The 27,595-nt window shown below is 52.2% G+C and overlaps 1 protein-coding gene across 1 annotated transcript in view; it reads right to left on the bottom strand.

Annotated features, from left to right (window-relative positions):
- Positions 1–27,595, bottom strand: part of LOC138267091 (extracellular calcium-sensing receptor-like) — a 144,856-nt gene that overhangs the window by 18,641 nt on the left and 98,620 nt on the right. The gene's annotated exons all lie outside the window — the stretch shown is intronic.

Here is a 27,595-nt window from a genome sequence, read left to right as displayed (position 1 = left end):
CCCCCAACAGGTCAGGGTTTAACCTCTGAACCTGGTCACTCAACTCAGAGTCACCACCCTGAAGTTGAACAATTGCCTGGCACGCCAGGACTTCCCGGAGGGCACACTGACCCTCCACCAGGTCAGAGTTTAACCTCTGAGCTGGGCCATTCAACTCAGAGTCACCACCCTGAAGTTGAACAATTGCCTGGCGCACCAGGACTTCCTGGGAGGCACACCTACCTCCCACCAGGTCAGAGTTTAACCTCTGAGCCTGGTTTCCCAACCCAGGGTCACCACCCTGAGGTTGAGCGATTGCCTGGCACGCCAGGACTTTCTGGGGGGCACACCTACCCCCCACCAGGTCAGAGTTTAACCTCTGAACCTGATCATCCAACCCAGAGTCAACATCCTGAGGTTGGACAATTGCCTGGCACAGCAGGACTTCTTGGGAGGCACACCTACCTCCCACCAGGTCAGAGTTTAACCTCTGAACCTGGGTATCCAACCCAGGGTCACCACCCTGAGGATGAACAATTGCCTGGCATGCCAGGACTTTGTGGGGGGCACACCTACCCCCCACCAGGTCAGAGTTTATCCCCTGAACCTGGTTAGCCAACCCAGAGTCACCACCCTGAGGTTGAACCATTGCCTGGCAGGCCAGGACTTCCAGGGAGGCACACCTACCTCCCACCAGGTCAGAGTTTAACCTCTGAGCCTGGTTCCCCAACCCAGAGTCACCACCCTGAGGTTGGGCAATTGCCTGGCACGCCAGGACTTTCTGGGGGGCACGCCTACCCCCCACCAGGTCAGAGTTTAACCTCTGAACCTGGGTATCCAACCTAGAGTCACCACCCTGAGGTTGAATCTTTGCCTGGCATGCCAGGACTTCCTGGGGGGCACTCTCACCCCCCACAAGGGACACACCGTCCCCAAGGGCCACACAAGAGTCTGGTTGGCGCAGGTATCCCGACCTCTGCCCATCCGACAGAGTCTGGGTTTCCCCCAAACCAGAAACGGTTTCACCTGGGTCATTCCTGGGGGGCTCTGCTCTCAGAGCTGTCCCCTGACTCTCAAGGTCCTCCACTGGGGTCTGCAACCCCCTCTCAACCCTATGTCTGGACTTCTGCACCCCCTCACTAGGAGGGGTACTGACAGACACCAGAACTGTTGGGATGCTGGCTACAGTCACCCCCCCAAGTTCCTCTGACACTGCGGGGCTTCCCTCAAAAGATGGCCCTACGGTACAGGCTAGGCTTCCCTCCTGGTGTTCCCTCATGGAACCCTCTAGGACCTGGGACCTACCTGGGACACTACAATCCTTTCCCACCACACTCGGTTGGGAACCACCTAGACCACTCCCTTCAGGAGCACCCCCAAATGCCTCTTCAGACTCTCTGGTACTCACCCAGAAGTCTGCCTCCATTGTAAGTTCCCTGGGGTCAGAGAACTCACACTCCACCTGGTGTTGGCGTAGCTCTGGAAAATAAGGACCAGACATATGCTCTCCAGCAATTACATCACTCTGCCCTTCACATGTATTAACCACAGTACCCTTCACCCAACCACCCAGTAACTCAACCTTGGAAAAGCACTCTACTTCACCCTCCTGAGACTGGTGAGACAGTATCTGTCTGTCCCTGACACTCAACCCATACTCTTCTGGGATGTCTCTACACTCTATATCCAGGACGTCCACCAGGGGGGAACCCTTTTCTCTGTCACTCTCTGCTAGAGTCAGTAAAGTGTCCCTCCCCCCAGTAGGAATATGACTCCCTGTGCTAGTTCCCCAATCCTTCTCAGGGACCCTGTGCATAACGGGAACTACCTCATACCCTTGAACTGCCTGGGGTGTGTCAACTCCCTTCTTCAAGTTGGGCACCAAATCTCTGGGCTTGTGCCCTTCTTCAGCAGTACTAGATGCAAGATTTTTGCTGCCACCATCTGAACTGGACTCAGCCCTTCCGGCCTCCAGTTTCAGCTCTTTACAGCTCAGCTCTTGAGCTGCAATCTTTTCTTCTTCCAGGGCTAAGAGACTTGCTGCCTCAGCCCTTTCAAGCTGCTCATCTAGCTCTTCCAGACACCGCTCTAGAGCTAGGAGCCATTCATCTCCCACTGGTTCTCTTTCCTCATGTGAGCAGTCTTCCTCCTCATGTGAGCAGTCTTCCTCCTCCTGTGCGTAGTCCTCCTCCTCATCTGAGGGGTACTTAGTCATTTGGTTTCTTGCTGCCTCTCTCTCTGCCCATCTTTCCTCCCCCCAGACTATGTAGTGATGGAGCATCTCCGCCTTAGTAGATCTCCTTGCTACAGGAAGGCCCCATTTTCTGCAAAGCTTCCTTAGGTCAGCCTTAGTGAGGTGGTCAGTACGAACAAAGAATGAGTAGGTACACAATCCCATTTTGATAAGATCTTATCAGCAAAAACCAAAATCCAAAGTCCAAAATATCAATAGTATATCCAGGAGGACATCAGAGAACCAAGAGCCAAAAAAGATGAAAAATCAAGTTGACCTTCAACTGTGGGTAGGTAGTGAAATACTTAGCTACTGTATGTCACTGCACAAACACAAGTCCTATCCTCACCGCTGATCACCAATGTTAGAAATTGGGTTTTTGGTTGGCAGTCAGGTTGCCCTCTGTCCAAGCAAGAACCCTCACTCTAGTCAGGGTAAGTCACACACAATCCAAAATCAGCCTGTGCTCACCCTCCGGTAGCTTGGCACGAGCAGTCAGGCTTAACTTAGAAGGCAATGTGTAAAGCATTTGTGCAGTAAATCATACAACACCATAGCATAACACCACAAAAATACACCACACAGTGTTTAGAAAAATATATAATATTTATCTGGGTATCTTCAGGTCAAAACGAGCAAAGTTGCAATACGAATTTGTAAAGATATCACTGAAAAGTGATAGAAAGTGTCTTAAGTCTTTAGAAAGTAAACAAAGTCTCTTTTAAGCACAAAGTACCTGGTTTCTGGTGGAAAATCTCCTCAGAGGGCCACAAGGGAAGAGGTGCGTGGAAAACGGGTGTGTGCGTCGATTTCTCCCCAGCACACACGGACTTGCGTCGTTATTTTCCACGCGGGGAAGTCGGGCGTCGTTTTCCGGCGCGCGGACAGTCTCTTTCTGTGGATCGCGGGGATTACCAGATGTCCCGGGTCTGTGCGTGGATTTTCCTGCTTGTTCTCCGGCTGCGCGTCGGTCTGCGGGGCTGCGCGTCGAAAGTACGATCTCACGGCAGGCGTCGCGTCGATTTCTCCTCTAGACGTCGATCTGCGGGGCTGCGCGTTGAAATTACGATCTCACGGCAGGCGTCGCGTCGATTTCTCCTCTAGAGGTCGGGCGGCGTTGTCCTTGCAAGGCCGTGCGTCGGATCTTCGATCGTCCCAAGAGCGTCGCGTCGATCAGCGTCGGAGTGCGGCGTTTTTCTAGCCGCGAAACAAGCTGTGCGTGAAATTTTCGCCGCACGGAGCGTCCAAGTAAAAGAGAGAAGTCTTTTTGGTCCTGAGACTTCAAGGAACAGGAGGCAAGCTCTATCCAAGCCCTTGGAGAGCACTTTTACAGCCAGACAAGAGTTCAGCAAGGCAGCAGGGCAACAGCAAGGCAGCAGTCCTTTTGTAGAAAGCAGACAGGTGAGTCCTTTGAGCAGCCAGGCAGTTCTTCTTGGCAGGATGTAGTTTCTGGTTCAGGTTTCTTCTCCAGCAAGTGTCTGATGAGGTAGGGCAGAGGCCCTGTTTTATACTAAGTTGTGCCTTTGAAGTGGGGGTGACTTCAAAGAGTCTCTAAGAAATGCACCAAGCCCCCTTTCAGCTCAATCCTGTCTGCCAGAGTCCCAGTAGGGGGTGTGGCAGTCCTTTGTGTGAGGGCAGGCCCTCCACCCTCCCAGCCCAGGAAGACCCATTCAAAATGCAGATGTATGCAAGTGAGGCTGAGTACCCTGTGCTTGGGGTGTGTCTGAGTGAATGCACAACGAGCTGTCAACTAAACCTAGCCAGACGTGGATTGAAGGGCACAACAAGATTTTAGTGCAAAGAAATGCTTACTTTCTAAAAGTGGCATTTCTAGAATAGTAATATTAAATCCGACTTCACCAGTCAGCAGGATTTTGTATTACCATTCTGGCCATACTAAATATGACCTTCCTGCTCCTTTCAGATCAGCAGCTGCCACTTCAACCGTGTGTGAGGGCAGCCCCAATGTTAGCCTATGAAGGGAGCAGGCCTCACAGTGGTGTAAAAACGAATTTAGGAGTTTTACACTACTAGGACATATAACTACCCAGGTACATGTCCTGCCTTTTACCTACACAGCACCCTGCTCTAGGGGTTACCTAGGGCACATATTAGGGATGACTTACATGTAGTAAAAGGGGAGTTCTAGGCTTGGCAAGTACTTTTAAATGCCAAGTCGAAGTGGCAGTGAAACTGCACACACAGGCCTTGCAATGGCAGGCCTGAGCCAGGGTTAAGGGGCTACTGAGGTGGGTGGCACAACCAGTGCTGCAGGCCCACTAGTAGCATTTAATCTACCAGCCCTAGGCACATGTAGTGCACTCTACCAGGGACTTACAAGTAAATTAAATAGTCAATCATGGATAAACCAATCAGTAGTACAATTTACACAGAGAGCATATGCACTTTAGCACTGGTTAGCAGTGGTAAAGTGCCCAGAGGTCAAAAGCCAACAACAACAGGTCAGAAAAAATAGGAGGAAGGAGGCAAAAAGTTTGGGGATGTCCCTGTCAAAAAGCCAGGTCCAACAGGGGGCAACATACATCCTCTGGAAATAGCAGCATAGTACATTTCTGTATGGTATGTGGAATCAGCAGTATTTCACAAGAAAATGCTTCGGTGGGCAAACTTAAAAAAATATGAATACATGCACTTACATTAGCTTGTGTGTCTTGTCAGGCCAATCTACTATTTTCCCATGTATTGTCTTATTTTACAAAGCGAGGATCTTGCACTATAGTGCCATCAGCCCACTTGAAAAAAAAACCCTCACAAAAGAGTTGGTGATTTATTGACCAGCTAATATCCAGCACTCTCATATCAAAAGTCCCCTTACTGCCAAACAAACATAGGTCATGAGAGCTTTACTCCTCCCCCCTTAATCTAGACCGCTTTGCTCAATGAGGTCATTGCTCACACCAATAATTACCAATTCAGGCTTTACACCTGGCGCCAAACAGGCGAGTTTTCACATCTTGACAGAGCAAGGATGTAAGAAAAAAAGGTTTACTCTTTGAGTTAACAAGTGTAATACAGTTTAACCAAGAAAATAACATACCAGAGATCGAAAGGCTCTGGTGCGTTCAAACTAGACACTGGTTTACAAACAAGACAGGTAAACCACATGTCATTTAACCACTTACACATTTTGAAAAATGGCTGATCACAAAAAAGAATGATAAATTACTTCTATCAGAAATATATCAATTCCTATCACATGTTATCACTAGCAAAAAACACCAGGCCAGTGAAGTTGGGAATCAGAGATTGACAGAATGGTTATCCAGAGAGAGAATGGGGAGATACATCTTAGAACCGTAATACTTCTAGATGCATCCATAGAAGTGAATCACTATTAAAAATCTCCACATATGGGTACGTAAAGCCATTGAGGATTAAGGCAAGAAAGCCTGGAAGGTCAGAAAAATATTGGGGAAAATGTTGCAGCTCTGAAACAATATTATATCTCCTCAGACATTCACTGGTGGTCCGAAACTGATACAAAGTACATAATCTGCTCTTAGTAGGGCAGATGGTCTGATATACCTACACTGATGGCCCCAACTCTGTAGGTCAGCTGCTGTAGGGTTCCCGACTGCAGCGCTAGCTTGAACACCAATGATGGAAACATGACGGACCACACAAATCAAAACAATTCAGGCAGACTGTCTGTCTGCGGTGAAGTGCCCTATCTAGCAAACTATAAATCTAACCTATAGATACCAGTTTTGAAACACAGATCCCAGATTCCATACATATATCATTCTTGGTGTTTCCAATAAACAAGCACAAGTATTATGATCCCCAATGGTCAATTAATTTCCTTACCAATATGTGCAGGGAAGCAAATCATAACTTTCCTCTGGGGCACAAGCAAAATTCTTGAACACTGGGACTCAATATATGGTCTCTTGGACCTTCCTAGGGATCGAGAAAATTACTGCATCTGACAGGTCTCCAGAGTGATGAGTTTGAGACATTGTGGGCTTCATTTATTTGCTTCTTCTCTGTGGAATGTAAAGAACTGACATGCTGTATATATCTAATACACTGTGGCTCACATCACATGTTCTGGATGACTAGTAGACTGCCCAGGTCTTAGGTAGATGGTGCGGAGCCGTAGGATGTCTGGATTCTTCAGATCCTTGTGTAATAGCTAGCTGTCTTTGAGGGTGAGGGGGTGTTGGAAAATGGGTTATTGGTAAGGGCAGGTAGGTACCTACACTTAGCAATAGGCCACTAACCTCCACTAAGGTCCAGTTAGGTCTCAGTAAATTAACCCCAGCTCAACCCTTGGTAGCTTGGCAACGAGCAGCAAGGCTTAACTTAGGAGACAGAGTGTAAAGCATTCAAATATCACAAAACAGTAATTAAATAAAACACAGGAAACAGTTTAAAAATCCAAAACCAATTTATAAAAATAGATTGTATTTTTATCTTTAAAATGACACCAAAACGAATACAATCGGATAAGGGGAACCGGAGATATGAATTTTTAAAGATTCTTTTTTTTTTTTGCGCCTAGAAACAAAAAGTGCCAATCGGGTCATCTGGTTGCACCTCGACCGGGGCAAAGTCTAAGTTTAAGGCCGACCGCAATGGAGCCCTGCTCGGCTACAGGCCGCGGGGGGCCTCGGTTAAAAGTTTACCTTCACACTTAGGGCCTGATTACAACTTTGGAGGAGTTGTTAATCCGTCCCAAAAGAGACGGATATACCACAAGCCGTATTACGAGTCCATAGGATATAATGGACTCGTAATACGGCTGGTGGTAAATCCGTCATTTTACCGTCACTTTTGGGACGGATTAACACCTCCTCCAAAGTTGTAATCAGGCCCTAAATCTCTTTTTCGAAGATTTTCTTCAGCGGGACGAACCTGCCAGTCCAATCCGACCTCCTGGAGCCCTTCTCCGGATATGCGATGCGGGAATCCTCTGTGGAGATTTTTACCTTCGGACTTTGGGGGTCATTCCAACCCTGGCGGTCAGTGTTAAAGCGGCGGTCAAACCGCCAACAGGCTGGCGGTAAAAAAAATGCAATTCCGACCCTGGCGGAAACCGCCAACAGAGACCGCCACTTTAACACACCGCCCGCCACGGCGGGACAAACAAACAGCGCGGCGGTCACCGCCAACAGACAGGCGGGAGACAATGTACCGCCCACCCTATCACAACCCACCAATCCACCACCTTTTCCGGGGCGGTAGCCCCGCCGATAAAAACACGGCAGAAACAGACATTTCAAACGGAAAACGCTCACCTCCATACACCCCACGAGGAATCTGGACAGCATGGAACCCGAACTACACATCCTACCAGCCATTGTCTTCCTGCTCCTCTACCAGGAGCACGAACGCCAGCGCAGAAGACAACGGTGAGTACTGCACCTACGACACAAGGGAGGGGGAGGCAAAAAATTACGGGGACACACATATGCGACACACCCACCCTCACCCTCAACCACTACAACACACACATCAATGCATAGCAACACATCACAGTTACACCCCCAAACCCCCCGGAAGAATGCAAAGGCAAAAGGAAATGATTATAAATATAGAATTATATTGTAAGACTGAGTATAAAATATATCACACATCTATAACTTTATATACATAAATTGTCCAGTCCGATATGTCCATCAGCCATTGTTCGTGGGCCACTGGGCCAAAACACATGGGCAAAGCCCACACAGGATACCTGCCTCCAACGGAGAGAACACTGCAGAGGCATCAGATAGGAAAACTACAGGCACCTCAGGGGGAAGGGAAGGGGGGGCACCTCAGCCAGATGAGTCCACGACGCCAGATCCACGAGGGGCCTCCATGGCCACTGTGCCATCCTGGGGAGTGCAAAGCCACAGTCTCACAAGTCTCTACAGTGGGTGGGTTGCCCACTGTGCCATCCTGGGGAGTGCAAAGCCACAGTCTCTCAAGTCTCTACAGTGGGTGGCTTGCCCACTGCCATATCCTGGGGAGTGCAAAGCCACAGTCTCTCAAGTCTCTACAGTGGGTGGTTTGCCCACTGTTCAATCCTGGGGAGTGCAAAGCCACAGTCTCTCAAGTGGATAACAGTCTCCACTGGTACTGGAGGGGGACTAGTGCCCAGAGTGCTTCGTGCAGCCCTGCCTGACACAGATGCGGGCCTGCCCCTTCCGCAAATGGGCCAGCGGTGCTTGAGATGAAGGACCCAGTTCAGCGGTTCTTGAGATGGCGGTGCCCAGCGGAGCGGTGCTTTAGATGAAGGGCCCAGTGCAGCGGTTCTTGAGACGGCGGTGCCCAGCGGAGCGGTGCTTGAGATGAAGGGCCCAGTTCAGCGGTGCTTGAGATGAAGGGCCCAGTTCAGCGGTGCTTGTCCTGTTCAGCGGTGCTTGCCTTGGCGGTCCTTGCCCTGTTCAGCGGTGCTTGCCTTGGCGGTCCTTGCCCTGTTCAGCGGTCCTTGCCCTGTTCAGCGGTGCTTGCCCTGTTCAGCGGTGCTTGCCTTGGCGGTCCTTGCCCTGTTCAGTGGTGCTTGCCTTGGCTGTCCTTGCCCTGTTCAGCGGTCCTTGCCCTGTTCAGCGGTGCTTGCCCTGTTCAGCGGTGCTTGCCTTGGCGGTCCTTGCCCTGGTCAGCGGTGCTTGCCTTGGCGGTGCTTGCCCTGTTCAGCGGTCCTTGCCCTGTTCAGCAGTGCTTGCCCTGTTCAGCGGTGCTTGCCTTGGCGGTCCTTGCCCTGTTCAGCTGTGCTTGCCTTGGCGGTTCTTGCCCTGTTCAGCGGTGCTTCCCTTGGCAGTCCTTGCCATGTTCAGCGGTGCTTGAGTTGGCGGTCCTTCATTGCCCAGCTGGGCTGTGGCTGGCGGTCCTTCATTGCCCAGCTCGGCTGTGGCTGGTGGGGCCCTCCTGGGCAGCTGGGCTGTGGCTGGCAGGGCCCTCCTGGGCAGCTGGGCTGTGGCTGGCGGGCCCTCCTGGGCAGCTGGGCTGTGGCTGGCGGGCCCTCCTGGGCTGCAGTACCGGGCTTGTGTGTGTCCTCCTGCACACCTGGGATGGGGCTGGTGGGGCCCTCCTGGCCAACTGGCCTGCTGCCGGACTTGTCGGGCGTGCTGCCCTTCCCAACCTTCCCTGCACACTTGTGGCCCTTTCCCACCTTTGGCGGTGTTCCAGGTGGCACCTCACTTCCTGACGGAGCCAATGTAGGGATTTTGGTCCCTGGGGTCTTTGGTCGCTCGCGCCGGGCACTGGCAATTTTAGGATGCTTTTCCGGTGGTGGGCTGGCCGTGCCTTGGCTCCTAGCTGAACTGGATGCCCTTGAGGGTGGGGGACTCCACAGTCCATGGACAACAGTCTTCACTGGTCCAGGTTTTGTGGTGGCTGAGGTGCTGATTGGAGTCTTATGAGATGGACGGGGTGGGGGAGTTGTAGGAAAGAGGTCAAGTTTGGAAAGGAAAAGCAATTCGGAAAGAGAGGGATGGGTATGTGTAGTGGGTATGGGAGTGGAGGAAGAGGATGTGGTTGTTGGAGTGTGAAGTCTGGTGTCTTTGGGTGCAGGTGCTTGGGCTGGAGGCTGTCGTGAGGTGGATGGCTGTTGGGTGGGTGGCTGCCTGCGTTTGTGTAGTTTGAAGGAGGGGTGAACGACACACTTGGAGAGGACACAGGGGACGTGTAAATGGTAGTGGGGGTGGTGACTGCACGTGTGCGGAGTGTTCTGGTGGGTGTGCTGGTGATGGACGTAGTGGCTGAAGATGTTGTGCATGCAAGTGTGAGTGGAGACGTCACAGGGAGGGAGGAGGGAGACGAGGAGGAGGGGGACACAGTGGAGGCAGTGGGTGTTGGTATGTCTGCATGTGGATGTTGCTTGTGTGAATGCTTGTGTGATGTGTGGTGCTTATGTCTGGATGACCTTCCCTTGGGTGTTGAGGTGTGTGCAGGCTGGTCTGTAGGTGTGTCTGGGATAGGCAGAGGTACAGGGGATTGGGTCTGGGTGGAGGAAGTTGGAGGGGGGAGGATAGAGACAGGGACAATTGCTGCCTCAGTGCTGAGGCCAGAGCGTTGAACGATCGCTGATGGGCAGCCTGACCCGAATGAATGCCCTCCAGGTATGCATTACTCTGGTGCACCTCTCTTTGTACACCCTAGATGGCATTCAAAAGGGTAGACTGCCCAACAATGATGGTCCTTAGGAGGTCAATTACCTCCTCACTGAGGGCAGCAGGGGTGACAGGGGCAGGGCCTGAGGTGCCTGGGGCGAAGGAGATGCCCACATTCCTGGGTGAGCGGGAACGGGGCAAACGCTGAGGGGCTGCTGGGAGGGCGGTGCTGGTGCGCTGGGTGGCGGCTGTACCTGTTGTTGTGGGGGGCACGGATGTTGCCGCCAGCACAAGGGAGCTCCCTTCAGAGGACGAGTCGCTGTCACTGACATCAGCACGAGTCCCCGCTGTGGAGCTCCCCTCGCCCTCCGTCTCACTGGTGAAATCCGAGTCAGTTGCATGGCCCCCATGGCCATGTGAGATGCAGCTCCCTCGTGCTCCGATGCCACTTCTCCTCCGCCTGATGATGCTAATGCACACATGAACAGGAAGACCACAAAAAAGGGGGGGAGGAGAAATAAAGACATATTGAGTGCATGGATTACCGCTACCGTTGGCGGACAAGACAGACACAGAAGCCCCCTGCACTACGCCGTGCACTTGGGGTCCACTACGCAATCCGTGGGACATGGACTACAAGCCTATGGACGACAACTGCACACATAGATGACACAGGGCCATGGATACCTGTACTTGGCACCCTACAAAGGTGGGGGGCGGGGGCACAGGGCCATGCCTTACAGAGGGGCCTAGCCTACAGAAATCGCCCTGGCCTAGAGATACCCACAGCCCTCCTCCCCCACCCAGACACCTCCACTGCGCACAAAGTCAGCAGAATGTATTTGTACTCACCCCCTTGTGTCTGCTGTGATGTCCTCACGCGCCCATCCAAATCGGGGTAGGCCACCGCCAGGATCCGGGACATCAGGGGGGTCAATTGACGACTGGCACCCCTCCTACGTTGGGAGGCCATCCCCAGCAGAGCCTCCGCCATCTTCCTGCAACCGCGTCGGATGTCCTCCCACCTCTTCCGGCAGTGGGTGCCCCGTCTGTTGTGGACCCCCAGGGTCCGGACGTCCTTGGCGATGGCACGCCAAATCGCGACTTTCTGGTGGGCGCTGACCTATGTGACATGTACAGGGAGAGAAAAATTGTCATCACCTTCTGCATGCTTGATGTGAGTGGCCCCCCATCCCCACCCTTGCCATGTGGCACATGCTCTCATCTGTCGTTTGATGCATGCCTCAATCGCTCCCCTCCCCACTATCTTTCATCCACCTGACTCAACCCAGGCATTGCCCCCTAAGCATGGTCCCAGTGTACTTACCTGTTGGTCTGGAGGACCGTAGAGTAGCGCATACTGGGGGAGGACCCCATCCACAAGTTTCTCCAACTCCTCCGCAGTGAAGGCAGGGGCCCTTTCCCCAGTCGCATGAGCCATTGTCTCTTCCAGACCGAGGTCACAGCAGCACTTGCAGTGTAGGTCCTCTCTTGTCAAAGATCAGGTATCGAGTAATTAAGCAGATAGAAAATGGCGGTGCGTACCGCGGCGGTGCGTACCGCCGGCGCACATCGTCATTGGCTCCTGAAACCCATAGGGTTCAATGTTAACCAATGCGGCTTAGTGCCGCGGTCTTCGACCGCCTACCGCCGCGGTGTGCCACGCCAGCGCATTGACCTCACATCCCACTGTCGCACTTCACAGGTCAGGCAGCCGCCATTTCAAGGGCCCACATGGCCTAATTACCAACTGCGTCACACATACCTAGGCCATGCACCAACACTCATACAAGCCATTCAATGCATTGGGAATCGTGCTATGTGCAAGCTGTGGTTACGTACCTGTGGGTTGCTTGACTCTGTGCTCGCTGTTGTCCTTCATAGGCACTGTCCGCTGGGACATGCGAGGAGATGGAGGAATCTTCCTGTGTACAGACCGCTGGTGACCCTGTCGACAATGGAGGAACGACATGTCATACTGACATACAGGCTTGACCGAGCCACTATACAGGAACTGTGTGCCCAGCTGGAGCCAGACCTGATGTCACCCATCCGACAACCCACAGGGATCCCCCCTCTAGTGCAGGTGCTGTCAGTACTCCATTTCTTAGCAAGTGGGTCATTTCAAACAACAGTGGCCATATCATCAGGGATGTTCCAGCCTATGTTTTCCAAGGTGTTGTCCAGAGTGTTGTCTGCCCTGCTGAAACACATGCGGAGCTACATCGTTTTCCCTGAGGTGGGGGATTTGCCTACAGTGAAGGGTGATTTCTACGCCCTTGGACATATCCCCAACATCATAGGTGCCATTGATGGGACACATGTTGCTTTGGTCCCCCCCAGCAGGAGTGAACAGGTGTACAGGAACCGGAAGAGTTATCATTCCATGAATGTACAGATGGTGTGTTTGGCTGACCAGTACATCTCCCATGTTAATGCCAAGTTCCCTGGGTCAGCGCATGACGCCTACATCCTGCGGAATAGCAGCATCCCGTATGTGATGGGTCAACTCCAGAGGCACTGGGTGTGGCTATTAGGGGAGTCTGGTTACCCCAACCTGTCCTGGCTACTGACCCCAGTGAGGAATCCCAGGACAAGGGCAGAGGAACGGTACAATGAGGCCAATGGGCGGACTAGGAGGGTGATCGAGCGAACCATTGGCCTCCTGAAGGCCAGGTTAAGGTGCCTCCATTTGACAGGTGGATCCCTAATGTACTCACCAAAGAAGGTGTGCCAGATCATTGTGGCCTGCTGTATGCTTCACAACCTGGCTTTGCGCCGCCAGGTGCCTTTTCTGCAGGAGGATGGTCCAGATGGTGGTGTTGTAGCAGCTGTGGAGCCTGTGGAGAGTGAAGAGGAGGAAGCCGAAGAGGACGACATAGAGAACAGGAACACAGTAATACAGCAGTATTTTCAGTGACACACAGATAAGAGTAGACACCGGCATATTACATTTACTTAATGACTCCTACCTCTCTACTGTCTGACTTTTTCCCCCAGTGTATGGTAACTGTGTTGTGACTTTCCCTTCCGTTTTCAGAGCTGTGGGCCCCACTGCGTGACATCTGCTTTGTTTCCCCATGGACTACAGCTGTGTGACAGCGGTTTATTACCATCACAATGTGAATGAACATATTGGCACGGTCATGTCTAATACATTTGTTATAAATCACAGCCAGACTCCAAATTGTTTTGTGCAATAAGTGTTTTTATTCAAGTGCTCTAAATTGGATGGGTGGTTGCAAATCGGTGAGGGGTGATGGTGGAGGATTGTCCATGGCAGAGTCCAGACTATCAGTTTCACAGGTGCATTGTCCAAATGCCTGTGGGAAGTGGAGCAGGGGCAGTTTAAGGTTGGACAGGGTGACAATGTGGGACAGTGGGTTGACAATCAGGGCGGTATCCTTTGCTGGCGGGGGTCTTGACATCTTACTCTGTCTTCTTCCTGGCTGTCAGGGCCCGCTTGCGGGGTGGTTCTCCTTCTGCAGGGGGGGGGTTCTGGTGGCCTCTTGGTCTTGTGTTGGGGCCTCTTGTCCACTAGCGCCGGCGGAGGTGGTAGGCAGTTCTTGGTGCATGCTAGTGTCAGGGGCCCTTTGAGGTGCCACAGTGTTCCGCAATGTCGTGACTACCTCATTCAGGGCCACTACGATGGTACCCATGGAGGAACTGATGTTTCTTAGTTCCTCCCTGAACCCCATATACTGTTCCTCCTGCAGAAGCTGGATCTCCTGAAACCTAGCCAGGACCGTCGCCATCGTCTCCTGGGAGCGGTGGTATGCTCCCATGATGGAGGAGAGGGCCTCGTGGAGAGTGGGTTCCCTTGGCCTGTCCCCCCCCGTCGCACAGCAGCCCTCCCAGTTCCCCTGTTTCCCTGGGCCTCTGTCCCCTGGACCGTGTGCCCAGTACCACTGCCCCCAGGTCCCTGTTGTTGTTGGGGTGGTGGGTTAGCCTGGGTTTCCTGTAGTGGTGGACACACCGCTGATTGACGTGTCCTGGGGACAGAGGTATGGGCCGGCTGGGTGGGTGCTGTGCTGGTGTTCCTAGAGGGGGGAAGGTCTACTGTGGCCTGTGGCTGTGTGAGGGGAACCGACTGTCCCGAGGTCCCCGATGGACCAGGCTGGTCATCTAGATCTAGGGAGACAGAGCTGCTGTCATCACTGTGGGCCTCTTCTGGGGGTGGAGGGGACATTTGTGGACCCTCCTGCGTGGTGACGTGGCGTTCGGGTCCTGCAGGGGTATAAAAGCATGGTTATTGCTCCTGTGTGTGTCATAGCGTGCAATGGGTGGGTGCCCGTGTACCCCAGTGCCGGCATTCCTTTGTGGGGGCTGTTGTGACGGTGGTTGGGGGGGGTTTGTATGTGTATGTGCAGTGGGCATGCTTAGGTGATGGGTGTCCATGCTATGTGGACGCATGCAGGGCTAGGTGTTGGGATGGGTGGGTTGTGATGGTGAGACAGTTGCAAGGAGTAGGATGTGATGGCGGTGAGGGTGAGGGTGGGGGTATGAGTTGGCATGCAGGTGGGGTGGGGGGGAGAAGTAGTTAAGATTTGCCTTACCAGAGTCCATTCATCCGCCTACTCCTGCGAGGCCCTCAGGATGCAGGATGTTCAAGACTTGCTCCTCCGATGTTGTAAATTCTGGGGGAGGAGGTGGGGGTCCGCCGCCAGTCTTCTGCACCGCGATGTTGTGCCTGGATACCATGGAACGCACCTTCCCCCGTAGGTCGTTCCACCTCTTCCTGATGTCGTCCCGATTTCTTGGGTGCTGTCCCACAGCGTTGACCCTGTCGACTATTCTGCTCCATAGCTCCATCTTCCTGGCAATGGTGGTGTGCTGCACCTGTGCCTCGAACAGCTGTGACTCTACTCGTACAATTTCCTCCACCATGACCCTGAGTTCATCATCAGAGAACCTGGGGTGTCTTTGCGGTGCCATGGGGTGGTGTGGGTGATGTGTGGGGTAGATTGTGTGGTGCTAAGTTTGGTGATGTGTATTGTTGTGTTGTGTGAAGTGCGTGCAAATATTGCTGGGTGACAGTGAATTGGGCGTCTGGGTGCTCGGATGTCTTTTCTCGGTGCGTGTTCACGAATCTCTAGGAGTGGAGGTTTGTGGGTGATGTGGGTGTGTGTTTTATATTTAATTGGGCGTGTGGGAGTGGTGTGTGTATGTGTCTCAGGTGTGTGTATTTTGAATTGTCCAATGTGGTTGTGTTTTGTAAGTGTGTGTGTATTTTGAGCGCAGCGGTGTGTACCGCCAATGGAATACCGCGGTTGAAAGACCGCTGTGTGGATTCGTGTGTCGTGATAGTGTGGGCGTATTTCTGTTGGCTTGACGGTGGAGGTTTGGTCATCGCCAGTTTCCCGCTGCCCTTTGGTGTGGCGGACTTTTCTGGATGTCTGTATTTTGGCGATTTTCCTGTTGTGGGTCAGAATGACCGTGGCGGTTTACCACGGCCGCGGCGGTGTTATGGCGGTCTTCTGAACGGCGGTAAGCGCCTTTTACCGCCGAGGTTGGAATGACCCCCTTAGTCTCTTTTTCGAGGTGAAAATCCTTCGACCGGGGTAAACCTGGATCTTGATCCGACGTCCCTGGAATCCTCCTCAGATACGCTGGCTGGAAGGTCCCGGTCAATTTTTTACCTTCGGACTTAGTCTCTTTTTCAGAGATTTTCTTTACCGGGACGAACCAGCAAATCAGGCCGGGTCGCGGTTGAGGCAAGCCGGCTAGAGTTGCCGCGGCGGGTCGGTCCCTATATGGAGCTTTTTTACAAAAGTTTTCCAAACTTCTCCAAACTTCTGGGGCTTCTCCCAGATGTCCTTTTAAGGTTCTTTTGAGGTCCACAGCTCACCCCAAGGCTCCAGAAGTTCTGAGATGGTCCTTGGGGGGTGCGGACTACAACTCCCAGAATGCACCTGGTGCAAACTCCTTTTTGGCCACTGGGCAGTGGCCAGATGGTTGATTTCTTCAGGAGTTGGTGCAGGGGACTCTGGATAGCAATTTTTCACCTGTAGCAAACAGGGAGTCCCTCCTTGAACCAGTTGAAGCCAGGCAAAGTCCTTCTTGTGGTGAAGCCCAAGTGTGCAGCTGGGGCAGTCCTTCTGAGTGCAGGTTCCAGGTGCAGGCCAGGGGTCCAGCAGGGCAGTCCTTCTTCTTCTTTGGTTCTTCCTTGTTGGAATCTGATGGGGATCTGAGGTGTGGGTGCAGGTCTGTCAGTTTTATCCTTGCTCCAGGGTGAAAAGCAGGGGAGTCCTGGTTCTCCAATCAGGTGCAGGGTCCTTCCCCCTGTGATGACCACTTCCTGGGAAGTGTGGCAAAAATCAATCCCAGGAGGCAACATTCTCAAAAAATCCATCATGGCTGAATCTGATTTTTGGAGGTTACATCTGGCTGAGCCCCCCCACTGGTGTGGCTAAAAATCATAAACACACCCCTCTCCTGCCCTCTCCTAATCTAATCAAGGGGGCACCTAGTTGTCTGGGGTTGCAGGATGCGGGGCTGTTGCTGGTTGCTCCAAATGTCCTTCTCTGCCTTTGAAGACCAGTTTGGCAGCCCTCCCCCTTCCTGCCTCACCATCTGCTGAGGGGAGATTCTCTCCCACAGGCACATTCCTTTGTGTGAAGCCAGGCCACTTCACACCTCGTCAAGGCAGCCTGGCTGCTAGAGGCTGGCCAATCAGAGCACAGCAGCAAAAACAATGCAGGGCTGAAATTGGCAACTTTTCAGGTAAAGTTTAAAACTCTTTATCTGAACAAGTTATATTAAATCCCACAACTGGAAGTTGTGGGATTTATTACAACAATTAATTTGATATCAAACTCTTTGTATGCATCATTTAAGGAGACTTTAAAAATTAAAATAAAGTCTCCCCATTCTAGCCTTTGAAGGCCATTTACTACAATGAGGGAAAAACAAATTTGGCTGTTTTTACCTCACCAGGGCTTACAAAACTATTTTTATAAAGTCCCTGCTTATAGTTACATGGCACCCAGCCCTAGGGGCACATAGGGCACACCTTAGGGGTGACTTATATGTAAACATAAGGTAGTTTAAGACTTTGGAACTACTTTTGATTCCAAAGTCGAATTTGCATATAACTTTAATTTAAAAGCAGCCAGCAAGGCAGGCCTGCCTTTAAAATGACACTGGGCACCTCAGCAGTGCACCTATGGGTGCACTACCTATGCTGTGGTCCCTAAACCTACATGCCCTACCATATACTAGGGACTTATAGGTAGGTTAACTTAGCCAATTATAATTAGCCTAATTTGCATATCCATTTTACACAGAGCACTGGCCCGGGGACTGGTAAGCAGTACCCAGGGCACAGCCAAGAGTCAGTAACCACCAGTACCTGTCCAAAAAGTGTGTGGGTGACCAGGGCACAAAGGAGGACTTTCCTACACTGCCCCCCCCAGATGAAAGGTGATGGGTACTAACCTACACCCTGGTAGTCCTCATCAGCTAAGTGGAAAAACCTGGAAAGGCCACCTGCATTGGCATGGGCAGTCCCAGGTCTGTGCTCCATTGTGAAGTCCATCCCCTGTAGGGACATGGACCACCTTAACAGTTTTGGGTTCTCCCCCCTCATCTGCATCAACCATCTGAGAGGTCTGTGGTCAGTTTGTACACGAAAGTGAGTGCCAAACAAGTAAGGCCTCAACTTCTTCAGGGACCAGACCACAGCAAAGGCCTCCCTCTCAATGGCACTCCATCTTTTCTCTCTGGGGAGTAGTCGCCTGCTGATGAAGGCAACTTCTTGATCTTGGCCTTCTTTATTAACTTGTGCTAACACTGCCCCAATCCCTTCCTCTGAAGCATCTGTTTGCACTATAAACTCCTTGCTATAGTCAGGGGCCAGTAACACTGGTGCTGAACACATAGCCTGTTTTAGGGTGTCAAAAGCTTTCTGACACTCTGGGGTCCAAATGACCTTCTTGGGCTGTTTCTTGGAGGTAAGCCACTATGGTCCCATAATTCTGAACAAACCTCCTGTAGTACCCAGTCAGGCCAAGAAAGGCCCTGACCTGAGTCTGGGTTTTAGGGGCCTCCCAATCCAGGATAGTCTGGATCTTGGGCTGGAGAGGTTGTACATGGCCTCCACCAACAAGGTGGCCCAGGTACACAACTGAGCTTTGCCCTATCTGGCACTTGCTTGCCGTGATAGTCAGGCCTGCTTGAAGCAGGGCCTGAAGCACTTCCTTCAGGTGGACCAGGTGGTCCTCCCAGGTGGAACTAAATACAGCTATATCATCCAGATAAGCTGAACTGAAAGATTCCAACCCAGACAGGACTCTATTCACCAACCGTTGGAAGGTGGCAGGAGCATTTTTCAGGCCAAAGGGCATCACCTTGAACTGAAAGTGGCCCTCTGGTGTGGAAAATACTGATCTCTCCTTAGCTCCTGGACTTAAGGCAATCTGCCAGTATCCTGAGGTCAGATCAAACGTGCTCAGGAATTTGGCAGCCCCCAACCTATCAATGAGCTCATCAGCTCTAGGTATGGGATGAGCATCAGTCCTAGTGACTGCGTTTAGACCTCTGTAGTCCACACAAAATCTCAATTCTTTCTTCCCACCTTGGGGATTAGGTTTGGGCACCAGCACCACTGGACTGGACCAAGGACTGTCAGAGGGCTCAATTATCTTGAGCTCCAACATCTTAGCCACTTCAGCTTTGATGTTGGCCTTGACCTGGTCAGACAGCCTGTACAGCTTGTTCTTGACAGGCAAGCTGTCTCCAGTGTCAACGTCATGGACACACCAATTGGTGAGTCCAGGGGTCAGGGAGAACAGACTAGCAAACTGTTCCAAAACTTGTTTGCAGTCTTTTTGTTGCTGGTCTGTCAACTTGGGAGAGAGTACCACTCCCTCCACTGACCCATCTTGTGCATTTGAGGACAGGAGGTCTGGCAGAGGTTCACTCTCCTCCTCCTTCCCTTCATCAGTGACCATCAGCATGGTCATGTCTGCTTTGTCCTGGTGGGGCTTCAGCCTGTTAACATGCAGGATCCTATGAGGATTCCTGGGGGTGCCAAGGTCCACAAAGTAGGTGACCTCACCCTTTTTCTCCAGAATTGGATAGGGCCCAGTCCATTTGGCCTGAAGTGCCCTAGGAGCCATGGACTCCAAAACCCACACCAGCTGTCCTGGGTGATACTCAGGCCTGGTAGCCTTCTGATCATGCCAGAGCTTCATGAGCTCCTGGCTGGCCTCCAGGTTTCTGCTTGCCTTCTTCATGTACTCAGCCATGCGTGACCGCAGGCCCAGCACATAATCTAGCACATTCTCCTTGGACTCTCTGAGAGGCTTTTCCCAAGACTTTCTCACCAAGCACAATGGGCCTCTTACAGGGTGCCCAAACAGTAACTCAAAGGGGCTGAATCCAACCCCCTTCTGTGGCACCTCTCTGTAGGCAAACAGCAGCCATGGGAGGAGAACATTCCATCTCCTCCTGAGTTTGTCAGACAAACCCATGATCATGCCCTTCAGGGTCTTATTAAATCTTTCCACCAGACCATTGGCCTGTGGATGATAGGGGGTGGTGAACTTATAAGTAACACCACACTCATCCCACATGGCTTTCAGATAGGCTGACATAAAGTTTGTGCCCCTATCTGAGACCACCTCCTTTGGGAACCCCACTCTGGTGAACACACCAAGTAGGGCCCTAGCCACTGTGGGAGCAGTGACTGTCCGGAGGGGTATTGCCTCAGGGTACCTGGTGGCATGGTCCACAACCACCAAAATGTACCTGTTACCTGAGGCAGTTGGTGGGTCTAGGGGACCAACAATGTCAATCCCCACCTGCTCAAAGGGAGTCCCAACCACTGACAGTAGTATCAAGGGAGCCTTTGGCTTGCCCCCTGTCTTGCCACTGGCTTGGCAGGTGACACAGGAGCTGCAAAACTCCTTGACTTTTTCTGACATTTGGGGCCAATAAAAATGGTTGACCAGCCTGTTCCAGGTCTTGGTCTGTCCCAAATGTCCAGCTAAGGGGATATCATGGCTTAAGGTAAGGAGGAATTCTCTATACTTCTGGGGGACCACTACTCTCCTGGTGGCCCCTGGTTTGAGGGCCCTTGCCTCAGTGTAGAGAACTCCATCCTCCCAGTAAACCTTGTGGGTCCCACTGGTATCCCCTTGTTCTTGCCTGGCAGCAGTCTGCCTCAGGCCCTCAAGAGTGGGACACTCTCTTTGTCTCTGGCACAACTTTTCTTTGGTGGGCCCACCTGCCCCTTGCAGTTCTGCCAAGTCAGGCAGAGCTTGCAGGGGAAGTGTCCCTCCCTCAGAGGTCAGATCCTCCCCCTCAGGGTTGGATTCCTCCTGACCCTCTGTATTTGTAGGGGCTGGCAAGCCAGACTCAGTGCCCTTTCTCTTCTTCTTGGAGGCTTGGCCCATTGTTCCAGGGTCCAAGTGTCCAGCACTTCCCTGTTGTGCTGCCTGTGACCTGGTCACAGCACACACCCATTCAGGGAGGTCCAGCATCTGTGCATGGACCCTTCTCTCCACCTCTGACCATTCAGATGCTTCAAGATCATTTCCCAGCAGACACTCTACTGGGAGGGCAGGAGCTACAGCTACCTTCTTAGGGCCAGTCGCACCTCCCCATTCCAGACTCACCATGGCCATGGGATGGAGTTTGGTTCTGCTATCTGCATAAGTCACTTGGTGGAAGACACCAAGTAAGACCTGTTCTGGAGAAACCAGCTTCTCTGTGACCATTGTCACACTGGCTCCTGTATCTCTCAGAGCTTCCACCTCAGTCTCATTAACTTTAGGCCTCTGCCTATACCTCTCCATGCTGCGAGGTAAGGTGGCCATAGTTGCAATGTCCACTCCACCCACGGATACTAAGGTGACCTCTGTGTACCCTGATCCCAGCCCTGGGCCAACTTCCACCCCCAACCCTACACTAGCAATCCCCTGGGATTGCCCACCAGTGGGGGGCTTCTTGGAGCAGATAGCATCTCCTCTTTTGTGTCCAGGTTGATGACACTCAAAACACTTGCCGGCCTTAGCAAGCTCCTGAAACCTTCCTGCTTTAGCAGGATCATAATTCTTTCCCTGATACCCTTTCCCCTTAGAAGTGGAATGGCTCGGGGCTCCCCCACCCTGAGAAGTTTTTGGGGACTCTTGTGAGGACTCCTTGGGCTTTTTATCATCTTTCCCTTGGTTTTTCCCCTGAGAAGAACCATGTCCTCCCTTTTTCTGATCACCCCCTGGGGGTTTCTGGTTAACCCTAGTTCTTAACCAGTCATCTGCTGCCTCCCCCAGCTCTCTGGGGTTGGTCAACTTAGAGTCAACTAGATACTGGCGGAGCTTCTCTTGGACACAATTGGTTAGAAGGTGCTCCCTCATAATCAAATTGTACAGCCCCTCAAAGGTACTTACCTTGTTGCCCTGTATCCAGCCCTCTAGTGCTTTTACTGAAATGTCCACAAAGTCCACCCAGGACTGGGTGCTTGTCTTTTGGGTGTCCCTAAACTTGAGCCTATACTGCTCTGGGGTCAGACCAAACTTTTTAGTCAAGCATCTCTTCATACTGGGGTATGAGTCTGCCTCCTCCCCCCTCAAGGTTAGGAGCCTATCCCTCCCAGAGTTGGGAACCAACTCCCAATGAAGTGAACCCCAGTACTGAGGCTTGACTCTCCTCATCTGGAGGGCCCTTTCAAAGGCCCCCAGCCACTTATCTATATCATCCCCCTCTACATAGGCAGGAACCACCCCTTTGGGTAATCTGGGGCAAAAACCCCCACCCAGGGACACCTCAGCTTCTTTGTCGCTGCCACCATCTCTTTTCTCTTCCCTTGCCCACTTTTTCTTTTCTAGGGCCAGCTTCTCTGCCTCCAAAGCTATGAATGCTAGCTGGGCCTTCAGCTCTCTTTCCCTGAGGGACAGGTTCTCTCCTTCTGAAGGGACCCCCTTCCCCCAACTAGCTTTGGGTCTGCCCCTAGTGACTGTATGTAATGAGGACCGGTCTTCCTCATCCTCACTTAGGCTCAGATGCCCTCCCTCCCATGAGTGGTTGGAGCTAGCATCCTCCCCTACTTCTCCCTCCTCTGGAACTTCTTCTGAGTCTACCTCTTGGGCCTCAGCCCATGCTGTCAGGGATTTGATCAGGACATGCTTCCTGAGGTCAGTGGTTGCAGGCAACCCTCTTTCAGTACACAACCCCCTAAGCTGGACTACTGTCAGTATGGGTAGGCTAACCAGATCAAGCTCCATGGTTCCTTGGTTTTGTGTCAACAAAAACTTTTTGCAAAAATTGGAAACAAGAATTTAGAAAAATCACAAAAATTAAATAATTGAAATTAATCCAAATTAAAAATTAAAAACATTTTTTGCACTAGGACAATTTAAAGGATTTTAAATTTGTTTTACCTAAAACTGTAACGTGATACTGAACACAAGTACAGGATCCCACCACTGCTCACCAAAAATGTTGGAAAATGGGTTATTGGTAAGGGCAGGTAGGTACCTACACTTAGCAATAGGCCACTAACCTCCACTAAGGTCCAGTTAGGTCTCAGTAAATTAACCCCAGCTCAACCCTTGATAGCTTGGCAACGAGCGTCAAGGCTTAACTTAGGAGACAGAGGCCCTCATTACGACCCTGGCGGTATAGAACCGCCAGGGTCGCGGGACGCGGTGGCACCGCCGACAGGCCGACAGTGCCCGCGGGGCATTCTGACCGCGGCGGCTTAGCCGCGGTCAGTAAAGGGAAACCGCCGGTTTCCCGCTGCCCCCAGGAATCCTCCAAGCCGGCGCAGCTTGCTGCGCCGGCTTGGGGATTCCGACTCCCCCTCCCGCCATCCAGTTCCTGGCGGTTCTCCCGCCGGGAACCGGATGGCGGGAGGGGGAGTCGCGGGGCCCCTGGGGGCCCCTGCAGTGCCCATGCCAATGGCATGGGCACTGCAGGGGCCCCCGTAAGAGGGCCCCTACAAGTATTTCACTGTCTGCTTGGCAGACAGTGAAATACGCGACGGGTGCAAATGCACCCGTCGCACCTTCCCACTCCGCCGGCTCGATTACGAGCCGGCATCCTCGTGGGAAGGTCGATTTCCCCTGGGCTGGCGGGCGGCCTTTTGGCGGCCGCCCGCCAGCCCAGGGGAAAACTTGAAATACCCGCCGCGGTCTTTTGACCGCGGCGCGGTATTTTGGAGGGCGGAATTCTGGCGCCAGAATCAGAATGAGGGCCAGAGTGTAAAGCATTCAAATATCACAAAACAGTAATTAAATAAAACACAGGAAACAGTTTAAAAATCCAAAACCAATTGATAAAAATAGATTATATTTTTATTTTTAAAATGACACCAAAACGAATAAAATCGGATAAGGGGAACCGGAGATATGAATTTGTAAAGAATTATTATTTTTTTAGCGCCTAGACACAAAAAGCGCCAATCGGGTCATCTGGTTGCACCTCGACCGGGGCAAAATCAAAGTTTAAGGCCGACCGCGATGGAGCCCTGCTCGGCTACAGGCCGCGGGAGGCCTTGGTTAAAAGTTTACCTTCACACTTAGGGCCTGATTCTAATTCTGGCGGGCGGCGGAGGCCGCCCGCCAGAATGCCGCCCCCATAATACCGCTCTGCGGTCAGAAGACCGCGGAGGGTATTATGAGTTTTTCCCTGGGCTGGCGGGCGGTCTCCAAAAGACCGCCCGCCAGCCCAGGGAAAAACCCCCTTCCCACGAGGATGCCGGCTCGTAATCGAGCCGGCGGAGTGGGAAGGTGCGACGGGTGCAGTAGCACCCGTCGCGTATTTCAGTGTCTGCAAGGCAGACACTGAAATACCTTGCGGGGCCCTCTTACGGGGGCCCCTCGACCCCCCCTACCGCCATCCTGTTCATGGCGGCTTTCCCGCCATGAACAGGATGGCGGTAGGGGGGGTCAGAATCCCCCATGGCGGCGCAGAGGGCAGCGGTAAACCGGCGGGAGACCGCCGGTTTACCCTTTCTGACCGCGGCCAAAGCGCCGCGGTCAGAATGCCCTGCGGGGCACCGCCGGCCTGTCGGCGGTGCTCCCGCCGACCCTCGCCCCGGCGGTCGAAGACCGCCGGGGTTAGAATCAGGCCCTTAGTCTCTTTTTCGAAGATTTTCTTCAGCGGGATGAACCTGCCCGTCCAATCTGACCTCCTGGAGCCCTTCTCCGGATATGCGATGAGGGAATCCTCGTGGAGATTTTTACCTTTGGACTTAGTCTCTTTTTCGAGGTGAAAATCCTTCGACCGGGGTAAACCTGGATCTTGATCTGACGTCCCTGGAGCCCTCTTCGGATACGCTGGCTGGAAGGTCCCGGTCAACTTTTTACCTTCGGACTTAGGGGGTCATTCTGACCCTGGTGGTCCGAGACCGCCAGGGCTATAATGACTGAAAGCACCGCCAACAGGCTGGCGGTGCTTTCTTCCCTATTCTGACCGCGGCGGTAAAGCCGCGGTCGCACCGCCGGGCCGGCGGTTTTCCACCATTTCTGCCCCGGCGGTGATAATCCGCCAGGGCAGCGCTGCAAGCAGCGCTGCCCTGGGGATTATGACCCCCTTACCGCCAGCCTGTTTCTGGCGGTTTTCACTGCCAGGAAGAGGCTTGCGGTAAGGGGTGTCCTGGGGCCCCTGGGGGACCCTGCACTGCCCATTTCTGGGCAGTGCATGGGCCCCCTAACAGGGCCCCGGCAAGCTTTTCACTGTCTGCATAGCAGACAGTGAAAAGCGCAACGGGTGCAACTGCACCCGTCGCACGGCCGCAACACCGCCGGCTCCATTCGGAGCCGGCTCCTGTGTTGCGGCTTCATTCCGGCTGGGCCGGCCGGCGCAAACTTGGTTTGCGCCTGCCGGCCCAGCGGGAATGTCGGAATGGGGGCTGCGTGAGTGCGACCGCATTGGCGTGGCGGATTGACCCCCTTAGTCTCTTTTTCGGAGATTTTCTTTACCGGGACGAACCAGCAAATCAGGCTAGGTCGCGGTTGAGGCAATTCGGCTAGAGTTGCTGCGGCGGGTCGGTCCCTTTATGGAGCTTTTTTACTAAAGTTCTCCAAACTTCTGGCTCTTCTCCCAGATGTCCTTTTAAGGTTCTTTTGAGGTCCACAGCTCACCCCAAGGCTCCAGAAGTTCTGAGATGGTCCTTGGGGGGTGCGGACTACAACTCCCAGAATGCACCTGGCGCAAACTCCTTTTTGGCCACTGGGCAGTGGCCAGATGGTTGATTTCTTCAGGAGTTGGTGCAGGGGACTCTGGATAGCAATTTTTCACCTGTAGCAAACAGGGAGTCCCTCCTTGAACCAGTTGAAGCCAGGCAAAGTCATTCTTGTGGTGAAGCCCAAGTGTGCAGCTGGTGCAGTCCTTCTGAGTGCAGGTTCCAGGTGCAGGCCAGGGGTCCAGCAGGGCAGTCCTTCTTCTCCTTTGGTTCTTCCTTGTTGGAATCTGATGGGAATCTGAGGTGTGGGTGCAGGTCTGCCAGTTTTATCCTTGCTCCTGGGTGAAAAGCAGAGGGGTCCTGGTTCTCCAATCAGGTGCAGGGTCCTTCCCCCTGTGATGACCACTTCTTGGGAAGTGTGGCAAAAATCAATCCCAGGAGGCAACATTCTCCAAAAATCCATCATGGCTGAATCTGATTTTTGGAGGTTACATCTGGATGAGCCCACCCACTGGTGTGGCTAAAAATCATAAACACACCCCTCTCCTGCCCTCTCCTAATCTAATCAAGGGGGCACATAGGTGTCTGGGGTTGCAGGATGTGGGGGTGTTGCTGGTTGCTCCAAATGTCCTTCTCTGCCTTTGAAGACCAGTTTGGCAGCCCTCCCCCTTCCTGCCTCACCATCTGCTGAGGGGAGATTCTCTCCCACAGGCACATTCCTTTGTGTGAAGCCAGGCCACTTCACACCTCATCAAGGCAGCCTGGTTGCTAGAGGCTGGCCAATCAGAGCACAGCAGCAAAAACAATGCAGGGCTGAAATTGGCAACTTTTCAGGTAAAGTTTAAAACTCTTTACCTGAACAAGTTATATTAAATACCACAACTGGAAGTTGTGGGATTTATTACAACAATTAATTTGATACCAAACTCTTCGTATGCATCATTTAAGGAGACCTTAAAAATTAAAATAAACTTTCCCCATTCTAGCCTATGAAGGCCATTTACTACAATGAGGGAAAAACGAATTTGGCCATTTTTACCTCACCAGGGCTTATAAAACTATTTTTATAAAGTCCCTGCTTATAGTTACATGGCACCCAGCCCTAGGGGCACATAGGGCACACCTTAGGGGTGACTTAAATGTAAAAATAAGGTAGTTTAAGACTTTGGAACTACTTTTAATTCCAAAGTCGAATTTGCATATAACTTTAATTTAAAAGCAGCCAGCAAGGCAGGCCTGCCTTTAAAATGACACTGGGCACCTCAGCAGTGCACCTATGGGTGCACTACCTATGCTGTGGTCCCTAAACCTACATGCCCTACCATATACTAGGGACTTATAGGTAGGTTAACTTAGCCAATTATAATTAGCCTAATTTGCATATCCATTTTACACAGAGCACTGGCCCTGGGACTGGTAAGCAGTACCCAGGGCACAGCCAAGAGTCAGTAACCACCAGTACCTGTCCAAAAAGTGTGGGGATGACCAGGGCAAAAAGGAGAACTTTCCTACAGGGCGGATTTTATTCACAGTTGTTTTATGTTATGCATTGCATAATTTACACAAGCTTGGCAATTGCCATTTCCCACTGATCCTTGGCTTCAGATGGGTGTATAAGTAAAAGAGCTTGATTCAAGAGATTTCAACCATAAAAATGACGAGATCTTCTTTGGCTGCTTCATGGAACCTTGGGGCAATTGTGCAGGGCTCAGTACCACGTACATTCTATGGCTACCAACCACCTCTTAAATGCAAGACCGAATGAAAGAGAAATTCATAGCTGACACATCACAGCAGTCACTCCTTCAGCTCCCTCATCATCGCTTGGTCTTAGGGCAAATGTATGAATTAGGGTGAGAATTAGGTGAGGCTTGAAGAAGAGGTCGTAGACATTAGCGAGAGAGGATGAGGCACTGTCCTCTCTCCCACCAACAGTCTCTGGCCTCCTCTGTCATTTGTGAAACAGTGTGTTTTGATTTTTAACTTTATCAGGCTATTAGGAAACCAGAAGTAAATGCAGCCATATCACAGCAATGGAAGTACTCATGGTAATACTCTAGGAAGGGCAGGTGATGCACAATTTTGTCTGGTGCAAATATATCTCAACATTTGTGGAGATGAAAGTCTTCCCTGGTGTGATGTCTTCCAACTCCTGTACTCTGCTTAGGATGGGTACACTGCTTGAGCTACATTTAA

This window comes from Pleurodeles waltl, chromosome 12 (assembly GCF_031143425.1).
Source record: "Pleurodeles waltl isolate 20211129_DDA chromosome 12, aPleWal1.hap1.20221129, whole genome shotgun sequence".
NCBI classification, from domain to species: Eukaryota; Metazoa; Chordata; class Amphibia; order Caudata; family Salamandridae; genus Pleurodeles; species Pleurodeles waltl.
This window is presented reverse-complemented; position numbering and strand designations above follow the sequence as displayed.